The 18,923-nt window shown below is 33.3% G+C and overlaps 1 protein-coding gene and 1 non-coding gene across 7 annotated transcripts in view; both read left to right on the top strand.

Annotated features, from left to right (window-relative positions):
- Positions 1 to 18,923, top strand: part of BBS9 (Bardet-Biedl syndrome 9) — a 465,641-nt gene that overhangs the window by 125,954 nt on the left and 320,764 nt on the right. The window lies entirely within an intron of this gene.
- LOC114236856 (U6atac minor spliceosomal RNA) lies at positions 11,141 to 11,271 on the top strand. The gene has a single exon (XR_003622705.1). It is a non-coding gene; the product is annotated as a U6atac minor spliceosomal RNA (small nuclear RNA).

Raw genomic sequence — 18,923 nt, 5'->3', positions numbered from 1 at the left:
CAGATATGCCAATTAGGCATAGGATAAAATTTACAAAGCAGAATCATATGTTTTTTATATATAAGTTTATTTTATGTTCTAAGAGAAAAAAGAAATAGATAAAATGGAAGGAATAAATGAATTTTACATAGATATTTATTCACAACAATGTATTTCAGTTTCTAAAAGATCCCTCTAAGTATAGAAGAAAAGTAAAAGGTTGATATTTTCAATTTTTTAAAGTGGTATTTCAACTTTTGGCAGTGTCTGTTGACTCCTGTTATAAAAGATAAGGAAAACAGCAACTTATGCTTTCTTCTTCCTCTCTTCTTACCAAGTTCTGGCATTGTTGGTATCTTACTATTATTTATTTTGTCAAAGTTTAAAACATTTACATACATTTTAGTAATCACTATTTTTAGTCCTTTATTCTATCCTCTCAAAGCTCACCACCAATTCTTTTACCGTTCCTGAATTATCTTGATTTACTTCTTGGTTAGTTGAATTCAATCATCCAGTAGATTTGAGCAAAGCCTTATAAGTCTTCTTGCAATCTTGAGAATTGTTTATTGCTTTTATACATGAAGGTTATCTTAGCTTCCCCCAGAATTTTGGAACCTCCATTTGGTGTTGATAGTTACTGTGGTAAAGTCTGAGGCTGGCTGAACTTTTCTTAAAACTTCTTATTGAATGAATTGCTTTTTCTTCCTGGATGCTCATATCTGACTTATTTTTTAAATCCTTAAAAGACTGTAAATTCACTAGCATTATCATCAATTGATTAATTTTGTATGTATCAGTTTGTTCTAGAACAAGGTGAGATTTGATAGATTCAAGTTTTTGTTCATATCAGAAAAATTTTCTTCCATAATACCTTTGAATATTGGTTCTGGTCTACCAGTTCAGTTTTCTTAATCAATATCATTATTATAAATATATTAAGCTTACATTGTCTTCCAAATCTAGCATCACCTCATTAATTGTCAATTTTTTTCTATTTTGATTTGTCTATTTGTCTATTTTGATTTATCCATGTCTCTCTACCATGCTCTTATGTTTGTTTTTATTTTATTTTATTTTTTCTTGTTATTGCTCCTAATGTGGCTTTCATCCCTCCAGTTTGTGTTTGTGCTTTTCAAACAAAGAAAAAATTATGTTTCTTTCGTTTCATCGATACAATAGTAGCTGTTTGTCTGATTTCTTCATTTATTTCCCTAGGAAGTTCTTGCTATGGGTATTTTCTGCTTTTTGCTTATGTTCTAATCTCCCTCATCTCTATCTCTTTTACTTTATTTGCAATTTCTACACAAAGGTCCTCTGTTCATTACTTTGCAATTATTGCTCATTTTAAAAATGATGGCAGCAATTTACTTAAGAATCATGTGGGAAGTGATGGGAGAGAGTAATGAACTCGGACCACCTGAGTCTTTTACCTTCTCATTGTGTTTAATTTCTCCTTTGCCCTGGTGGTCCACCTCCCTCAGTTTTCAGGGTTTAAGAGGTGGATGAGTCTAACAGAAATCCCCCTGTATCTCCAGTCACAGGCTGTTGGTGTTAAAAATCAGTGGCTGCTGCTTGTCCTCTTATTTTCATTGGTTAGGAAGCTAGCTGATTGATAAATGCATCTTATACTTCTACTGTATCTTTCTATTCTTTTTTTAAATTTTTATTGAAATATAGTTGATTTACAATGTTGTGTTAGTTTCAGGTGTAAGGAAAAGTGATTCAGTTATATATATGTATTTTACATATATTTTATATATATATTTTGTGTAAGGAAAAGTGATTCAGTTATATATATGTATTTTACATATATTTTATATATATATTTTAAGATTTGTTTCCATTATAGGTTATTAAAAGATTTTTTTGAATTTTATTTTATTTATTTTTTTGTACAGCAGGTTCTTATTAGTTATCTATTTTATACATATTAGTGTATATATGTCAATCCCAATCTCCCAATTCATCCCACCACCACCCCCGCCCATTACAAGATATTGAGTAAAATTCCTTATGCTATCCAGTAGGTCCTTGTTGGTTATCATACTGTGGTTTTCTATATTCCATTTCCTGCATCCCACCTGTACCCTTAGATCTCATTATGTTAGTCTAGGGCCTGACTCTGTATATCTCTATGCTTGAGGTCTGAGAAGCATGTGTCAGCTCTTGGCATCCTGTCTTATTACGGTACAGAATTTAAAATGTTCAGCCTCAAAAAAATAGATAAACAACCAGGACCTACTGTATAGCACAGGGAACTCTATTTAATAGCTTGTAATAATCTATAATGGAAAAGAATCTGAAAAAGAATAGACATAAATATATAATGTGTATAACTGAATCACTTTGCTGTATACCTAGAACATTGTAAATCAACTATACTTCAATAAAAAAAATAAATAAGATGTTCAGCCTCAAAATTTGCTGCTTGTGACTGTAGTGATGTCCTTGTTCAATTTCCCTTTTTTTTGATGGGGGCACTGGTTGTTATTGTCATACTTTCTGCTGTTTTTTGTGAGTTTTGAGGAGTTTTGCTGTGCCATCTTTGGCTGGAAGTCATTATTTTTTTTTTATCAGTTGATGTTTATTGTTGCTAGAGAGAGAATTATGGAAAACTTGATTTTTGTTGTGTTGTAAGTAACTAGTTCTTTGTGTGTGGTTGCTTGAAGAATGTTTTTCATTTTTTTTTCTGTAAATGCCACATTTGTCACTATATATTTGTATGGTATTGTTTTCCTTGATTTAGTTGGGAATGTGGTGGATTTAATCTGTTTAGACTATTTGTTTGGCTGCTGAAGAAAGCTTCCTTATATTGTATGTTTGATTATTCTTTCAGTTCTGTTTGATATAGACCATCCTTCAGGGAAATGAATATTGTTTGGTTGGCTATTTATTTTCTGTTCCCCATGTCCACTATGTTCTTCCTCATAATTTTTATTTCTTTGTCATTTTTCTTCCTGTTTTCTGGGAGAGTGTCTGAATTTTGTGTTCTGTATCAGTGCTTCCACAGCATTTTCTATGTCTACCATTGGAGATTTTTTTAGCCTACTGAAGTGATATCTTTCTCCCTTCTGCATGCCTCCCTCCTCCTGCATCTTTGGTATTATTAACCAGTGTAGTACATGGCAGGCTATAATTCCCATGATGTACTTGTGCCAGGTATGTCTTACTTTGAAACCTGTTTTTAGTGTTTATTTTGGGATTCTATCTCTGAGCATATAATATACTACTATTAATTTCTGTCCTTTACTTAGCCAGTTGTTTTATAGAATTTGTTACCTCTGTATGGATATAGATAGTGTAGAGAGGCCAAGGGCAGTGGCAGAAGTGGGAAAGGTTCCGATGGGTAGGGATAAAATACCTTGCTTCCATAATAGGTCAGGTTTGAGTAGTAAAAGATGTCAGCATAGTTTTATGGTTCCTATGGAACCTGGGTCGCTGAACCAGATTAGGGTAGGTGTTGAGATTAGGGAAGAAGAATAAAACATCTTCCTACCTTTGTTCAGTTGGTCTCTATGAAGTGAAGCTGGGGTGTGGCATAAGCTAAAGCTGTGTTTTTGGCTTTATCTACCTGATAATTAGTCTATATTTCTTTTAGGTTCTGAATTTACAGTTTATGGGATTGTTTTCTACGCTTTCCTCCCCTTTTCCAATGATTTCATGTCTGTGTCTTTGTCTCTTTCAGCTCCTGCATGGCCATTTTAGTTAGCTATTGGAGAGACTGCATGAGGACTGTTGCCATATTGAATTGAACATTTCAGAAGAGCCTTAGGATCATATCATTAAATTGCAGAGAAAAATCTAGTTGGCAATTAGATTTGAATAGTACTGAATTTAGGGATCCTTTTGGAGAAATTGGCTTTTTTCTGGTCCTGACCACCATTTAATTTCCAAAAATAATTTTGGTTCAGGCTAGAGATTGAGCAGAATAGTGAGTTTTTTGGGAAAAAAATTAAAAAATAAAATGGCAACCTTTTTAGAAAGATATGGTCCTTGAAAGGTGGCTGAGCTCTTAATTTTACACAGAATATATCACTGTCTTTAGTAACTGGGTATCCCACTGTACTTTCTGACTGGTTCATATTTGGTCTTGTTTCATGCAGTGTTCGTTATAGATGAATTCTAGATCAATTGAAAGAATTTGCATACCCTCTTAAAATTTAACATAGTGGGTTTTGACATTAATTTGATTGTTTTCCTAACCTTCCATTTTCCTCACCATAATGTAGCATTTGTATTCTTTTGGTGATTTTTAGAAATTTTGTAGTTGATTGTAATTGGTGCTTTTGGCATTGTAATTAAATTAAGCTTAATTTAGCTCATTTTACTGTGATGAAGCTTACTGATTTTCAGTGTTTTCACTATTATTTTTTCCTGAGAAGTTTAATTCATTCCCCTATTTTTTATTTGCTTGTTTAGTTTTTGTTTTGTTTTGCTTTTTCCTTTTATTTGGGAAGTAAAAAATATCTTTTCTATATTAATAGTGATAAATCAGTTTTAAAGAAACCCATTGAGACTTAAGTGGCATAAGATGATAATTGGGTTGTTAACCAGAAATATTAATATTATATAATATATTATGTGATAAATAAATATAAATATAAATAGGGCGAGAGAACCCCTATCAGAAAAGGGGAGTTTCAGTTTGGGACATGGTGGGCCTGCTAGTGTAACACAATAGATTATAACTTAATGTAAGGAGATATGGGGGAAGGAAGAGAAGGAAGAACAGAATTTATCATATTTGGTATTTTTTTTCTTTCTCTTATTGTTGATACCTCAGTAACCATGATTTAGACAAATTGTTTATATGAATTCTATTGAAGCACTTTGGGAGTAAAATGAATTGCTGTACTTTTGATGGTCATCATTACTTGTATGCATATACAGTATTTCTATTGTGTATGGTCAAGGTCTTTAATGAGGTGATCTCTAGATTTTATGTTGATTGGATTTTATATCATTTGAACAAGAATTGTGCTTGTAAAGTCCTTATAACCATGTAGCTAAACCATGGTTGACCTGTGGCCTATCAATATGCTGCTTTATGAACTGTAGTATTGCTCCTTCCATAAGTATTTTATTCACATGGAAAAGACTTGCAGTAATCTTATAAATAAATTAAAAAGCCATGTCTTTATTGTTATTTATCAGTTGAGGTTATAATCCTTAGAAAACTTATGAAAGTTAGAAATCTTTTGCTGTGGTCTCATGTTTTCATTATCATTTTATTTTTTATGTAGTAATGTAAAACACAGCATCCTCCATTCTCATGAAAAGTTTGATAGTAATTACAGTTGCAGATTGTTTGACTTTGGTACATTCCATAGCAAATCTGTTTAATTTGTCTGCCAGAGGTTTTAGAAGCACTCTACAGCCAAAGATAAGGATTTGCACTTAGAATGCTGGTTGGGTTTATTCTTTTGTGTTTTATAAATTAAATGTTTTAATGGTAGAATTCATCTTATTACCATGTATTTCCACTGCAAAATTTCTTTAGACATATTGTCATTGAGACTGTGAACTTCTCTTAAAAGGAAGTGCTCAGTCTCAAAGAAAATAATCTATATGGAAAAGCCTTGTGTTTTGGTTTCTGATTCTCTGTCCCATACTGATATGAGAGTTAATTTCATAGTGGATGAAGGGGCTGGCAGAGGAGTCAGTTGTTCAATAGAGTGGTAGCAGCAGAAAAGTGTTTTGCTTTTCACTAGTTAGGGCGAGTTTTGTCTTTTAATAAATGCATAGCTCCTTGGCCCTTTGGTCTTGGAGATTATTTGTATCAGGTTGGTGACTTTGCTTTCATCTTTCTTGGAAATACATGCATCTTTCTTGGAAATATATAATTTTACATTTTCCCTCCTCACTTAAAATACTCTGGTTTCAAAGATAGAATGTGCTTTAAATTTATTTCTAAATTATTAAAAAATATTTATATTTCCAAGATAAAAAGAGTTACATTTTCTAAGTTGCTTACTGGAGAGTATAAAAGAGAAACAAAGTTATTTTTTGGGGTAGTATTAGGTTATATTCTGCTACTAATAACTTTGGAACTTTTAATGAACTTAGTTCTTTTAACTTGTTAACCAGTATATGGTCTATACTTTTGAACTAGCATTGGAGTGCATATCTGGGATATTGCCAAAATAAAAAAGGGTGTATGTAAGTATATAAATCTTACTCTATAAGCTAAAGTTGGATGCCTTAAAATTAGAATCAACTGTTATCTGAAAGGAAATGCAAGGATACAGCAGTACATAGTTATTGCCTGGTGTGTACTGGCATCGTTGTATCATTAGGCTCTTAAATTCTGAAAAGAACTACATTAGTAACTCATTCAAAACTTCTGAAGTGTTTAATAGTTTAGAAATCTTCAGTAACTCCCTACATCTTTAAAAAACAGATTGGGGAGAGTGATGGTACATTACTTCATTTCAAGAGACTGGAATACTAAATAAAATTACCAAAAAAAGGGGTTGAAAGATATAATATAGTCAAGCAATCATGTTATCATTTAAGTCCTCTTTATAACTTTAACTTGAAACTGGTAAGTAAATGAAATTTTGCCTGCTAAAATAGGGCTTTATCTCTCAATTATCTGACCTCTGTGACACACGGAATCTGTCACTGAATAGATAGGAGGGTTCCCACATATTCTAAAATGGGGATCTGTATTCAATGGTTTTCCTGCCTGTAGATAGAGAAAGTCTACTAACTTTTGTCCACTGAAATGCAGTTTACTATTTAAAATAAGTGTAAAATAGAAACAGACTTACTACCTGCTTTATTGATATGCTAAAAAAAGAAAGATTCAGATGCCCATATAATTTGTTTTGAGTGTGTAATATTTAAAACCATAGAGAAAACTGTACTAATTCAAAGTTAAAGTGTTTTTGTCTTAATTAAGTAGGTGACAGAATGCCATTATTGAACATTAATTCATTAATGTAGAACATATGTTCTAATTAGAACTTATGTTCAAATCTTTATAAGCCTTGGCTATGTGAAATCTTTGCTTAGTTCAGAAAGAAAGATTTATTATACTTTTTTCCCCTTGTAGTTCATCAAAAAGTCATCTTTAATTTTCCAATGTTTTTAGAGTGAGAGTATTTTAATATTTGTAGATAGCATGTATTACATATTATGAAGATGTTTTAGAGCATACATTGATTGTCTAATTAGTAATGTGTTCTTTTACCATAACACTGTTCCAAGAGTCCATATGATAATAATAACTAATATTTATTTCACTTACTATGCACCAGGCAGTATTCTAAGTGCTTTATACATAGTAATTTATTTAATTCTTCTAAGAATTGCTACTATTATTAATATTATTACCATTCCCATTTTATAGGTGATAAAACTGAGGCATAGAAAAATCAATAATAAGCCGGAGCTCATAATCAAACATGTAAACAACTAATTATAGCATAAATGGGTTAATGTCCCAACATAGAAAAGCAGAAAGTGATAGGGCCCTTCAGAGTATTTAGTCTACCATGCTACTAGAAGTCGAAGTCCCAACTCTTTTTGTTTCTACTAAAAAAACTCTCATACCTTTCTTTTCTCCAGAACAGTTGCTTACCTTTCATATTAGTGCTATCCAGTATTCAACCTAATGACAGTATATTGTTTGAAATTAAAATGATAAACATTTGAAAAACCAGAAGGTAGAAGCCTAAAACAAAAGTGATTACTTTTGGAATGTGGGACTGAGGGGTGGAAGAATCTGGATATGTTCTTTAAATAACGTTTAGAAAGCCTAAGGTATTCTAAAAATCACCTTCAGTCTTTGGAAAAACAATGATGCTGCCAAGGCTCTTTCATTTAAATCTAAAATAGTTTAGATGTATTAATATAGATATAAATATTTTAGAATGAATAAAAAGTGAAAGATAAATTATTAAGTATTTTAATTAAGAAGAACAGTGTTATAGAAAATTATTCCTTTTTTCTTTTTATTTGAAAGAAAAGTTATGGTTTGTGAATTAGAAATTACTAGTATTCAGTTATCAAAATACAATGAAAAAAATAATACCTTTTATCTCTCACTTATACTTATTTCCAACAGCAAATTTCTCTCCTCTTCTTATCCCATCTTGTTACCTTCATATTTCAAATGAGTAGGAACAGTTCATATTAATTGAACATTTAAAAATTTTTCTTGGAAGGAAAATTATTCTGATTTGGACCATATAACAATTTACCTTTAGCAATGAATTTTGCAATAACTCTGAACATTTAGGAGTATACAAATTCTACATTTCCCTTCTTTTAAAAAAACTTTGTTAACGATGGAGAAAACATATATGACATCTTTCAAGATCTGTAGTTGGAAAAAAACATTCTCTACTTTGCAAAGCCTCAGCTATGCCCATACTGTGTGAATGCAGCATGGAGCTAGTGTGTGAGTGATCAAGCTGCAGGAACAGTTTCTATGGAAACAATATTCAGAGTACTTAAAATTTAGCAGAAAAATATGAAAAATTAAAACACAATCACATTGGGAGTAATGGGCGGATGGAGATAAAAAAGTTATCTTGCTGCTTTTTTAAATTTCTGCAGGCTTCCAGATGGTACGAAATGCTTTGTTCTTCCCTCCAGCCCATCTGTTGTTCTTTAGTGTAACTGACATCACCACAACTACTGCAACCATTAAAGCATCACCATATAAAAATGGCAAAATTTAGAACGTATTGCATAGTTTTTATGGAAAGAAGATTACAAGAATCAAAGTTATAGTTTGTTGAAAGATTTGCTATTTTATTTTTTATTTTTTGGTGTGTGTGGCGTAGTGGTATGATAGAAGTAATGCCCAGGAATGATGTACTCTAAGATTAGAACAAATTTCCCTTATTTGAGGTGGTGTAGAAAAATTTTCATGATTTAGAATTAAACATAGGGATTTCTTTATGTATCATTGAAATGAATTACTTTTTAAGTAAAGGATATAGTGTATGTGATCCACTAAACCTATGCATTTGTTTTATTTCTTTTTTCCCCAGACTATTAGTCTTTGCCAGAAATGGATATGTGTGTTACTGTTTTCTACACAAAGATTACTTTAAAGAAATAGTTATAATAATAATTATTTGTGCCAGTTTCAGTCCAGCAAATATATAATTTCTGTAGTTTAAAAAATTTAAAATAGTTAAGCAAAATAAATTTCTATTTAAATAACATAAAATAATATAAAATAATTTTTATTTATTGGTGTCTGCCTAAAGGCAGATCTCATAAATTTTATTTGTTGTTTTTTTGCCACTTTTATCAAACAGAATTTGTGTTTGCTAGAATAGAATTTAGATAGTGAATTCTTTACTCTTAATCAACAAATTCATATCCTTAGAGTAACTTTGGATTGATTATTCATCTTAATTCTTTCCTTTTTTACTCCTTAATTGCTTATGTCTAAAAACTAGTCTTTATGAAAAGTTAAATGAAGTTTTGTTAAAATTAGAATAATTCTTGTCTAGGTTACTTTTGCCCATTTTTAAGTGCTATAATTTAAAAATACTTTAGAAAAATCAAGCAATAGTTATGTGTTGCTTTTAAGGAGATTCTTGTCACCTTTCTTGTGTTATTCCCCCCCAATACATATCTTTCTTCCAGCTTGTATATATTTCATGAGAATTCATATTTATTTTGAAAAAATCTTTCAAGATTATGCCACATTTGAGTTCAGGAAATCCAGTTTTGACTAGAAGTATTGCTTTACCTTTAGCAATATGAAAATGAATTAATACAGTACCTTGAGTTTTGGCAAACTCATCTTTAAGCCATTTGAACCTCCCAAGTGATACTCAAATATGTAGTGAAATTCACTAGCTCCTAGAAGCCCAGTGAGTCTACAATGTTTGGTTTCTTAAAAACAAGCTAAACTGAATAGCAGTATTAGGTGAGTTTCATTCAGAATGCCATGTAGCACGGAAACAAGTCATTTGTCTTCCAGTGTGAATTCTAATAGGTCTTAGTTCCCCAATCTAGGCTCTTTCTGTGGCCAGGACTGGGGTCCTATGATGTGTAGTCTTTAGGGACACTTTAGTTTCAAGTCTGGGGAGAATACCTTCTCCAGCTGAGCTTTTTCTCTGGGGAGTTGGCTTACAGAATGGGCATCTCAGAGACTAGAATAGTGGTTATTAGGGGTGAGGGAGATGGAGAGATTCTGGTCAAATGGCACAAGCCTTCAGTTATAAGATTAATCAGCTCTGGGGATCTAATGTACAGCATGGTGACTATAGTTAATAATACTGTGTTGTATACTTGAAATTTGCTAAGAGAATAGACCTTAAGCAGTCTTATCAAACACACACACACACACACACACACACACAATGGCAACCATGTAAGGTGATGTATGTGTTACATCTGGTTGTGATAATCATTTCATGAAGTGTATGTATGTCAAATCATCCCATTGTATACTTTAAATATATACAGTTTTATTTGTCAATTATACTTCAATAAAACTGAAAAAAAAAAGAATGGGCATTTCTTTTTTTCACATAGGGACCACCCTGTTCAATTTCTTCAAACGTGGCAGTGAGTTGGTATTCAATGAATGTTGAATGACTGACTGACTGAAGGGATTAATGAAGCAATTGAAAACAAGTGACTCAGTTAGAAGGGTCAAAGGCATACTGCTTCACAGCCTGAACACTTTGCCTATGGGAAATTAAAAAAGTATTTAGTTTGGCTGCTTAAAAATTTTTTTTTGACCATAATGCATTTGTTATAGGAGTGGATTAAAACTATGGCCTGAAAAAAGTGTTTTCAATTTTGTGGGAATTTAATTTAGTCTCAGTAATCCTGTCTTCTCTTCTGTGGATGATGGGAATTTGTTTATGGAACATTTATTTGTTTGTTGAGGTCAAACATTTTATTAACCTTTTGTATTCTGTCAGACATAGATGAATAACTCATGAAGAGTCTTAGATCCATATTTCATGAAGGGCATAATTGCGATTTGAATTCCTTATATGCATAATTATTTATTATGCTAATGAGTATGCTTGTACTGTTAACTTTAGGTTGTAGAAAAGAAATTTTAAAAGAATTATGTTTTTATTGGCATTGACTTTATTTTATGTCAGCAGTCATGAGTTCATGTATTTTTATGTACAAAGTGTCTCATACCACTTCATAGAAAGCGTATTTAGTGTTGTATGAAAGGAGAGAAGGTTAGCACTCCCCTTGACAAGGATGGAAGAGGCCTTCCGGCCTAACAACACACATATGGTTAAGAAAGCATATTTAATTATCTTCTAATGGATTATGTCAAAATTTCTTTCTCTTACATATTTTACATGGAAATATTTTATATTCTTATCAAACTCATATACATATGTATCAGGACTGGCCACTTGAAATATATAATTATAAGAGAGTGAAAATAGAACGGGTTATACCAACAAAAATTTTTTGATAATCAGAAATTACACAGCACTCTGATGCTCTTTGGGAGAAACCTCAGGGCTTTTTTCTTTAAAAAATTCAACTTTATTGAGGTATAATTTACATATATATAGTTAAATTCACCCACTGTAAGTGTTCATTGAGTTTTTTAATTTTTAATTTTTTCCTCCAGTTTTCTTGAGATATAATAGACATAGAGCATTGTGTAAGTTTAAGGTGTATAGCATAATGATTTGGCTCACGTCTATCATGAAATGATTATCACAATAAGTTTAGTGAACATCCATCATCTTATATGCATACAAAATTAAAGAAATAGAAAATTTTTTTCTTGTGATGACAATTCTTAGGATTTACTCTCTTAACAACTTTCATATAAAACATAGAGCAGTGTTCATTATATTTGTCTTGTTGTACATTACATCTGCAGTACTTATTTATCTTATAACTGGAAGTTTGTACCTTTTGACTTTTTTCATCCAATGATGAAATAGGCAAGCAAAGGACTCATGGGCAAAAGAAAAAGGGGATCTGTAATTTGTCACAAGAGAGGAGATGAGTCAACGTAGGTCAGAGTATATTTCTACCTAGGCACTGAACAACTTCATACCTTATAATGCAAACTTCTATTGTTTCTATTGAAATATTGTTTATATTTTTATTTTTTATTTTTTTGGCCATGCTGTGTGGCATGTGGGATCTTAGTTCCCCAGCCAGGGATTGAACCCTTGCCCCCTGCAGTGGAAGTGCGGAGTGTTAACCACTGGACTGCCAGGGAAGCCCCTGAAATATTGTTTCTTGAGGTCACATAATATCATCTAGGAAACAGTGTTAAGTAAAGAAAATTTATAATAAAATTAACTGTCTTGTAGGATAGCAGAGACTGAGTGCAGTGTATTATCTATGTTTTTTTCCATTTTCTCTTTTCTGTGTGTTTAAATAATATTGTGTCTTGTTTAACCAATAGATAAAAACCTATGTCTGTAGACCACTGGGCCATTGTGATTCATATACTTTTAATTTCTGTAATTATTAATGAGTAATATACTTAATCCCCCCCAATAGCTTCTTTTATTCTCTGTTAAATACATCACGCTTCTGTTTCTGGGAGACTTAAGTTTTTTCCTATATGAAGAGATTTAACAAAATTTTATGTGTGGCTTCAATGTAACTGCTAGAAATATTTTTATGCTACTTCATTTCTCAGTGGAGCATGAGTTACATTGCCCTAATGTTGGGGGTGGGTATTAAAGACATTTTCTCCCTTTCTTTCTGAGTGGGCTGAAACCTATGAACTAAAAGCACAGAAGCATCAGACTGTGAATCTTAGTTTAATATGTATTTTCTTAGAAGCCACTACAGGTGAATTATTTATTCTGTATTGTACGATGCTGTTTAACTTTGATCTGGCCAGCTAGTAGCAATAAGACTACTTCTAAATATCTTTCCATTTGGAGATGTTTACTATTGTCATCAACAGCAATCCCCTCCTCTCCCACACACAAAACACTTTCATTTATGTATGTATGTATATATGTATGTACGTATTTACATTTTTATCTTTCCTCCCCTTCACATTTGGTGGGATGTGCGTGGCTTTCTGGAGAGCGGAGGGATAAGGAGGCCTTGGCTGGAGGCTGCTATTGATTTAAGGCAGTGGGCATTAATAGGCAGCATCTGCCCTCTCACTTTTAGTAATGCAGCTGACCCTTTTAGCTGTTGGATACCCGAGCTGTAAGTGGCAACTTTAGTGGGATACCTTAGAGTTATGTCCTTACTAAGTAAATCATATTTAGAAGCTTTTATGTTATCATAGTCATGCTTGTTTTTAAAAAGCCTAAATATGATGAACATTAAAAATGAATTTATATTCATGAAGCAAAATTTGATTTTCTAGGTAATTACCAATTCATCTAGAAACTCAAACGGTTGCTTTTAGTGTTCATCTATGTAAATGACACAATAAAAAAAGAAAGCTATTCTGTAATACTCTGTGCTTTATTTCAAATGATTTTCTTGATGATACATTTATTTTGTATAAGGCTTTTTCAAATAGTCTCTTCTTTCCTAAGTAAGTTTGCTGTAGATGGAAATAACTTAATATGTCTATTGTTAGAATGAGACCAGTATAATCTTTTACTTAGTCTTTTATTTAGGTACAACCTGAGTGGGCATATTGAATATTTGAAATATGGTTGTAGATTAAAGGATATACAGAGATGTTATGTAATCTACCTTTAAAGCAAGTAGTGTTGGGATTTGTACTTAAGTGATGTTGGATCTAAAATCGAACCAAAGAGGCAGAAATTCAGAGAGGTTTGTTTCTCCCTAATTAATAAGAGAGAGAGATGAATTGCCATTGATTTTTAAGAGTAAAATTCTTAACCGTGAAGGAGGATTTCCCCATATTTTTCTCCTCATATCATTCTCTTAATGTTATTCATACACAGCTTTTGTTATTTAATTTTAGGTTTGAAATGGGAAATGATCAAAAAGCATTTTTATAATGGAAGCTTAAAGATTACAGACTATATAGTTAAATTTTTAATTGTATAAAAATGCAATAAAGTGGGCAAAATTAAGAAATATATATTTTAAAAGGACCAAAATGTTATGTGATACCTAAATTTTAAACCTTAGTTCTGCTTTTACTTCTTTTCTTTTTTGGCCACACTGTGCAGCATGTGGGCTCTTAGTTCCCCGACCAGGGATCAAACCCGTGCCCCGTGCATTGAGAGTGAGGAGTCTTAACCACTGGACTGCCAGGGAAGTCCCATTATATCTGTGTAGCTTACTTATTTTTTTTTTTTTTTAAACATCTTTATTGAAGTATAATTGCCTTACAATAGTGTGTTAGCTTCTGCTTTATAACAAAGTGAATCAGTTATACATATACAATATGTTCCCATTTCTCTTCCCTCTTGCATCTCCCTCCCTCCCACCCTCCCCATCCCACCCCTCTAGGTGGTCACAATACTTATTTTATATGTAGTAGTTTGCTCCTCTTAATCACCTACCCCATCTTGCCCCTCCCCCATTCTTCTCCCCACTGGTAACCACTAATTTGTTCTCTGTATCTGTGAGTTTGTTTCTGTTTTGTTATATTCATTCATTTGTTTTATTTTTTAGATTCCACGTAAGGGGTAACATACACTATTTGTCTTTTTTTTTTTTTTTGAATTTTTGAATTTTATTTTATTTTACTTTTTATACAGCAGGTTCTTATTAGTTATCAGTTTTATACACATCGGTGTATACATGTCAATCCCAGTCTCCCAATTCATCACAACACCACCCCCACCCCACCGCCACTTTCCACCCTTGGTGTCCATACGTTTGTTCTCTACATCTGTGTCTCAATTTCTGCCCTGCAAACCGGTTCATCTGTACCATTTTTCTAGGTTCCACATATATGCGTTAATATACGATATTTGTTATTCTCTTTCTGACTTACTTCACTCTGTATGACAGTCTCTAGATCCATCCACGTCTCAACAAATGACCCAGTTTCGTTCCTTTTTATGGTTGAGTAATATTCCATTGTATATATGTACCACATCTTCTTTATCCATTCGTCTGTCGATGGGCATTTAGGTTGCTTCCATGACCTGCCTATTGTAAATAGTGCTGCAATGAACATTGGGGTGCATGTGTCTTTTTGAATTATGGTTTTCTCTGGGTATATGCCCAGTAGTGGGATTGCTGGATCATATGGTAATTCTATTTTTAGTTTTTTAAGGAACCTCCATATTGTTCTCCATAGTGGCTGTATCTATTTACACTCCCACCAACAGTGCAAGAGAGTTCCCTTTTCTCCACACCCTCTCCAGCATTTGTTGTTTGTAGATTTTCTGATGATGCCCATTCTAACTGGTGTGAGGTGATACCTCATTGTAGTTTTTTTTGTTTTTTTGTTTTTTTAAAATTAATTAATTTATTTATTTTTGGCTGTGTTGGGTCTTCGTTTCTGTGCGAGGGCTTGCTCTAGTTGTGGCGAGCGGGGGCCACTCTTCATCACGGTGCGCGGGCCTCTCACTATCGCGGCCTCTCTTGTTGCGGAGCACAGGCTCCAGACGCGCAGGCTCAGTAATTGTGGCTCACGGGCTTAGTTGCTCCGCGGCATGTGGGATCTTCCCAGACCAGGGCTCAAACCCGTGTCCCCTGCATTGGCAGGCAGATTCTCAACCACTGCGCCACCAGGGAAGCCCCCTCATTGTAGTTTTGATTTGCAGTTCTCTAATAATTAGTGATGTTGAGCAGCTTTTCATGTGCTTCTCGGCCATCTATATGTCTCCTTTGGAGAAATGTCTATTTAGGTCTTCGGCCCATTTTTACATTGGGTTGTTTATTTTTTTAATATTGAGCTGCATGAGCTGTTTATATATTTTGGAGATTAACCCTTTGTTGATTTGTTTGCAAATATTTTCTCCCATTCTGAGGGTTGTCTTTTCGTCTTGTTTATGGTTTCCTTTGCTGTGCAAAAGGTTTGAAGTTTCATTACGTCCCATTTGTTTACTTTTGTTTTTATTTCCATTACTCTAGGAGGTGGATCGAAAAAGATCTTGCTGTGATTTATGTCAAAGAATGTTCTTCCTATGTTTTCCTCTAAGAGTTTTATAGTGTCTGGTCTTACATTTAGGTCTCGAATCCATTTTGAGTTTATTTTTGTGTATGGTGTTAGGGAGTGTTCTAATTTCATTCTCTTACATGTAGCTGTCCAGTTTTACCAGCACCACTTATTGAAGAGACTGTCTTTTCTCCATTGTATATTCCTGTCTCCTTTGTCATAGATTAGTGGACCATGGGTGCGTGGGTTTATCTCTGGGCTTTCTATCTTGTTCCATTGATCTATGTTTCTGTTTTTGTGCCAGTACCACATTGTCTTGATTACTGTAGCTTTGTATTATAGTCTGAAGTCAAGGAGTATGATTCCTCCAGCTCTGTTTTTTTCCCTCAAGACTGCTTTGGCTATTCGGGGTCTTTTGTGTCTCCATACAAATTTTAAGATTTTTTGTTCTAGTTCCATAAAAAATGCCACTGGTAATTTGTTAGGAATTGCACTGAATCTGTAGATTGCTTTGGGTAGTATAGTCATTTTCACAATGTTGATTCTTCCAATCCAAGAACATGGTATATCTCTCCATCTGTTGGTATCATCTTTAATTTCTTTCATCAGTGTCTTATAGTTTTCTGCATACAGGTCTTTTGTCTCCCTAGGTAGGTTTATTCCTAGATAGTTTATTCTTTTTGTTGCAATGGTAAATGGGAGTGTTTCCTTCATTTCGCTTTCAGATTTTTCATCATTAGTGTATAGGAATGCAAGAGATTTCTGTGCATTAATTTTGTATCCTGCAACTTTACTGAATTCATTGATTAGCTCTAGTAGTTTTCTGGTGGCATCTTTAGGATTCTCTATGTATAGTATCATGTCATCTGCAAACACGGACAGTTTTACTTCTTCTTTTCCAATTTGTATTCCTTTTATTTCTTTTTCTTCTCTGATTGCCATGGCTACAACTTCCAAAACTATGTTGAATAATAGTACTGAGAGTGGACATCCTTGTCTTCTTCCTGATCTTAGAGGAAATGCTTTCAGGTTTTCACCATTGAGAATGATGTTTGCTATGGGTTTGTCAGATATGACCTTTATTATGTTGAGGTAGGTTCCCTCTATGCCCACTTTCTGGAGAGTTTTTATCATAAATGGGTGTTGAAATTTGTCAAAAGCTTTTTCTGCATCTACTGAGATGATCATATGGTTTTTATTCTTCAATTTGTTAATATGGTGTATCACATTGATTGATTTGCGTATATTGAAGAATCCTTGCATCCCTGAGATAAATCCCATTTGATCATGGTTTATGATCCTTTTAATGTGTTGTTGGATTCTGTTTGCTAGTATGTTGTTGAGGATTTTTGCATCTATATTCATCAGTGATATCGGTCTGTAATTTTCTTTTTGTGTAGTATCTTTGTCTGGTTTTGGTATCAGTGTGATGATGGCCTTGTAGAATGAGTTTGGGAGTGTTCCTTCCTCTGCAATTTTTTGCAAGAGTTTGAGAAGGACGGGTGTTAGCTCTTCTCTAAATATTTGATAGAATTCACCTGTGAAGCCATCTGGTCCTGAACTTTTGTTTGTTGGAAGATTTTTTCATCACAATTTCAATGTCATTACTTGTGATTGGTCTGTTCATATTTTCTGTTTCTTCCTGGTTCAGCCTTGGAAGGTTAGACCTTTCCAAGAATTTGTCCATTTCTTCCAGGTTGTCCATTTTATTGGCGTATAGTTGCTTGTAGTAGTCTTTGACGATGCTTTGTATTTCTGCGGTATCCATTGTAACTTCTTTTTCATTTCTAATTTTATTGATTTGAGTCCTCTCCCTCTTTTTCTTGATGGGTCTGGCTAATGGTTTATCAATTTTGTTTATCTTCTCAAAGAACCAGCTTTTAGTTTTATTGATCTTTGCTATTGTTTTCTTTGTTTCTATTTCATTTATTTCTGCTCTGATCTTTATGACTTCTTTCCATCTGCTAACTTTGGGTTTTGTTTGTTCTTCTTTCTCTAGTTCCTTTAAGTGTAAGTTTAGATTGTTTATTTGAGATTTTTCTTGTTTCTTGAGGTAGGCTTGTATAGCTATAAACTTCCCTTTTATAACTGCTTTTGCTGCATCCCCTAGGTTTTTTTTTTTTTTTTTTTTTTTTTTTTTTTTTTTTTAATTTTGGCCGTACCACATGGTATGTGGGATCTTAGTTCCCTGACCAGGGATCGAACCGAGCTCCCTGCAGTGGTAATGCAGAGTCTTAACCACTGGACCGCCAGGGAAGTCCCCATCCCCTAGGTTTTGAATTGTCGTGTTTTCATTGTCATCTGTCTCTAGGTATTTTTTGATTTCCTCTTTGATTTCTTAAGTGATCTCTTGGTGATTTAGTAATGTATTGTTTAGCCTCCATATGTTTGTGTTTTGTACCTTTTTTCCCCTGTAATTCATTTCTAATCTCATAGCGTTGTGGTCAGAAAAGATGCTTGATATGATTTCAGTTTTCTTAAATTTACTGAGGCTTGATTTGTGGCCCCAGATGTGATCTATCCTGGAGAATGTTCCGTGCGCACTTGAGAAGAAAGTGTAATCTGCTGTTTTTGGATGGAATGTCCTATAAATATCAATTAAATCTTTCTGGTCTGTTGTGTCATTTAAAGCTTCTGTTTCCTTATTTATTTTCATTTTGTACGATCTGTCCATTGGTGTAAGTGAGGTGTTAAAGTCCCCCATTATTATTTTGTTACTGTCGATTTCATCTTTTATAGCTGTTAGCAGTTGCCTTATGTATTGAGGTGCTCCCATGTTGGGTGCATATATATTTATAATTGTTATATCTTCTTCTTGGATTGATCCCTTGATCATTATGTAGTGTCCTCCCTTGTCTCTTGTAACATTCTTTATTTTAAAGTCTATTTTATCTGATATGAATATCGCTACTCCAGCTTTCTTTTGATTTCCATTTGCATGGAATATCTTTTTCCATCT

Source organism: Balaenoptera acutorostrata, chromosome 7 (assembly GCF_949987535.1).
Source record: "Balaenoptera acutorostrata chromosome 7, mBalAcu1.1, whole genome shotgun sequence".
Lineage (NCBI taxonomy): Eukaryota > Metazoa > Chordata > Mammalia > Artiodactyla > Balaenopteridae > Balaenoptera > Balaenoptera acutorostrata.
Note: the sequence above shows the minus strand (reverse complement) of the source record. Positions and strands in the feature narration are given on the sequence as shown.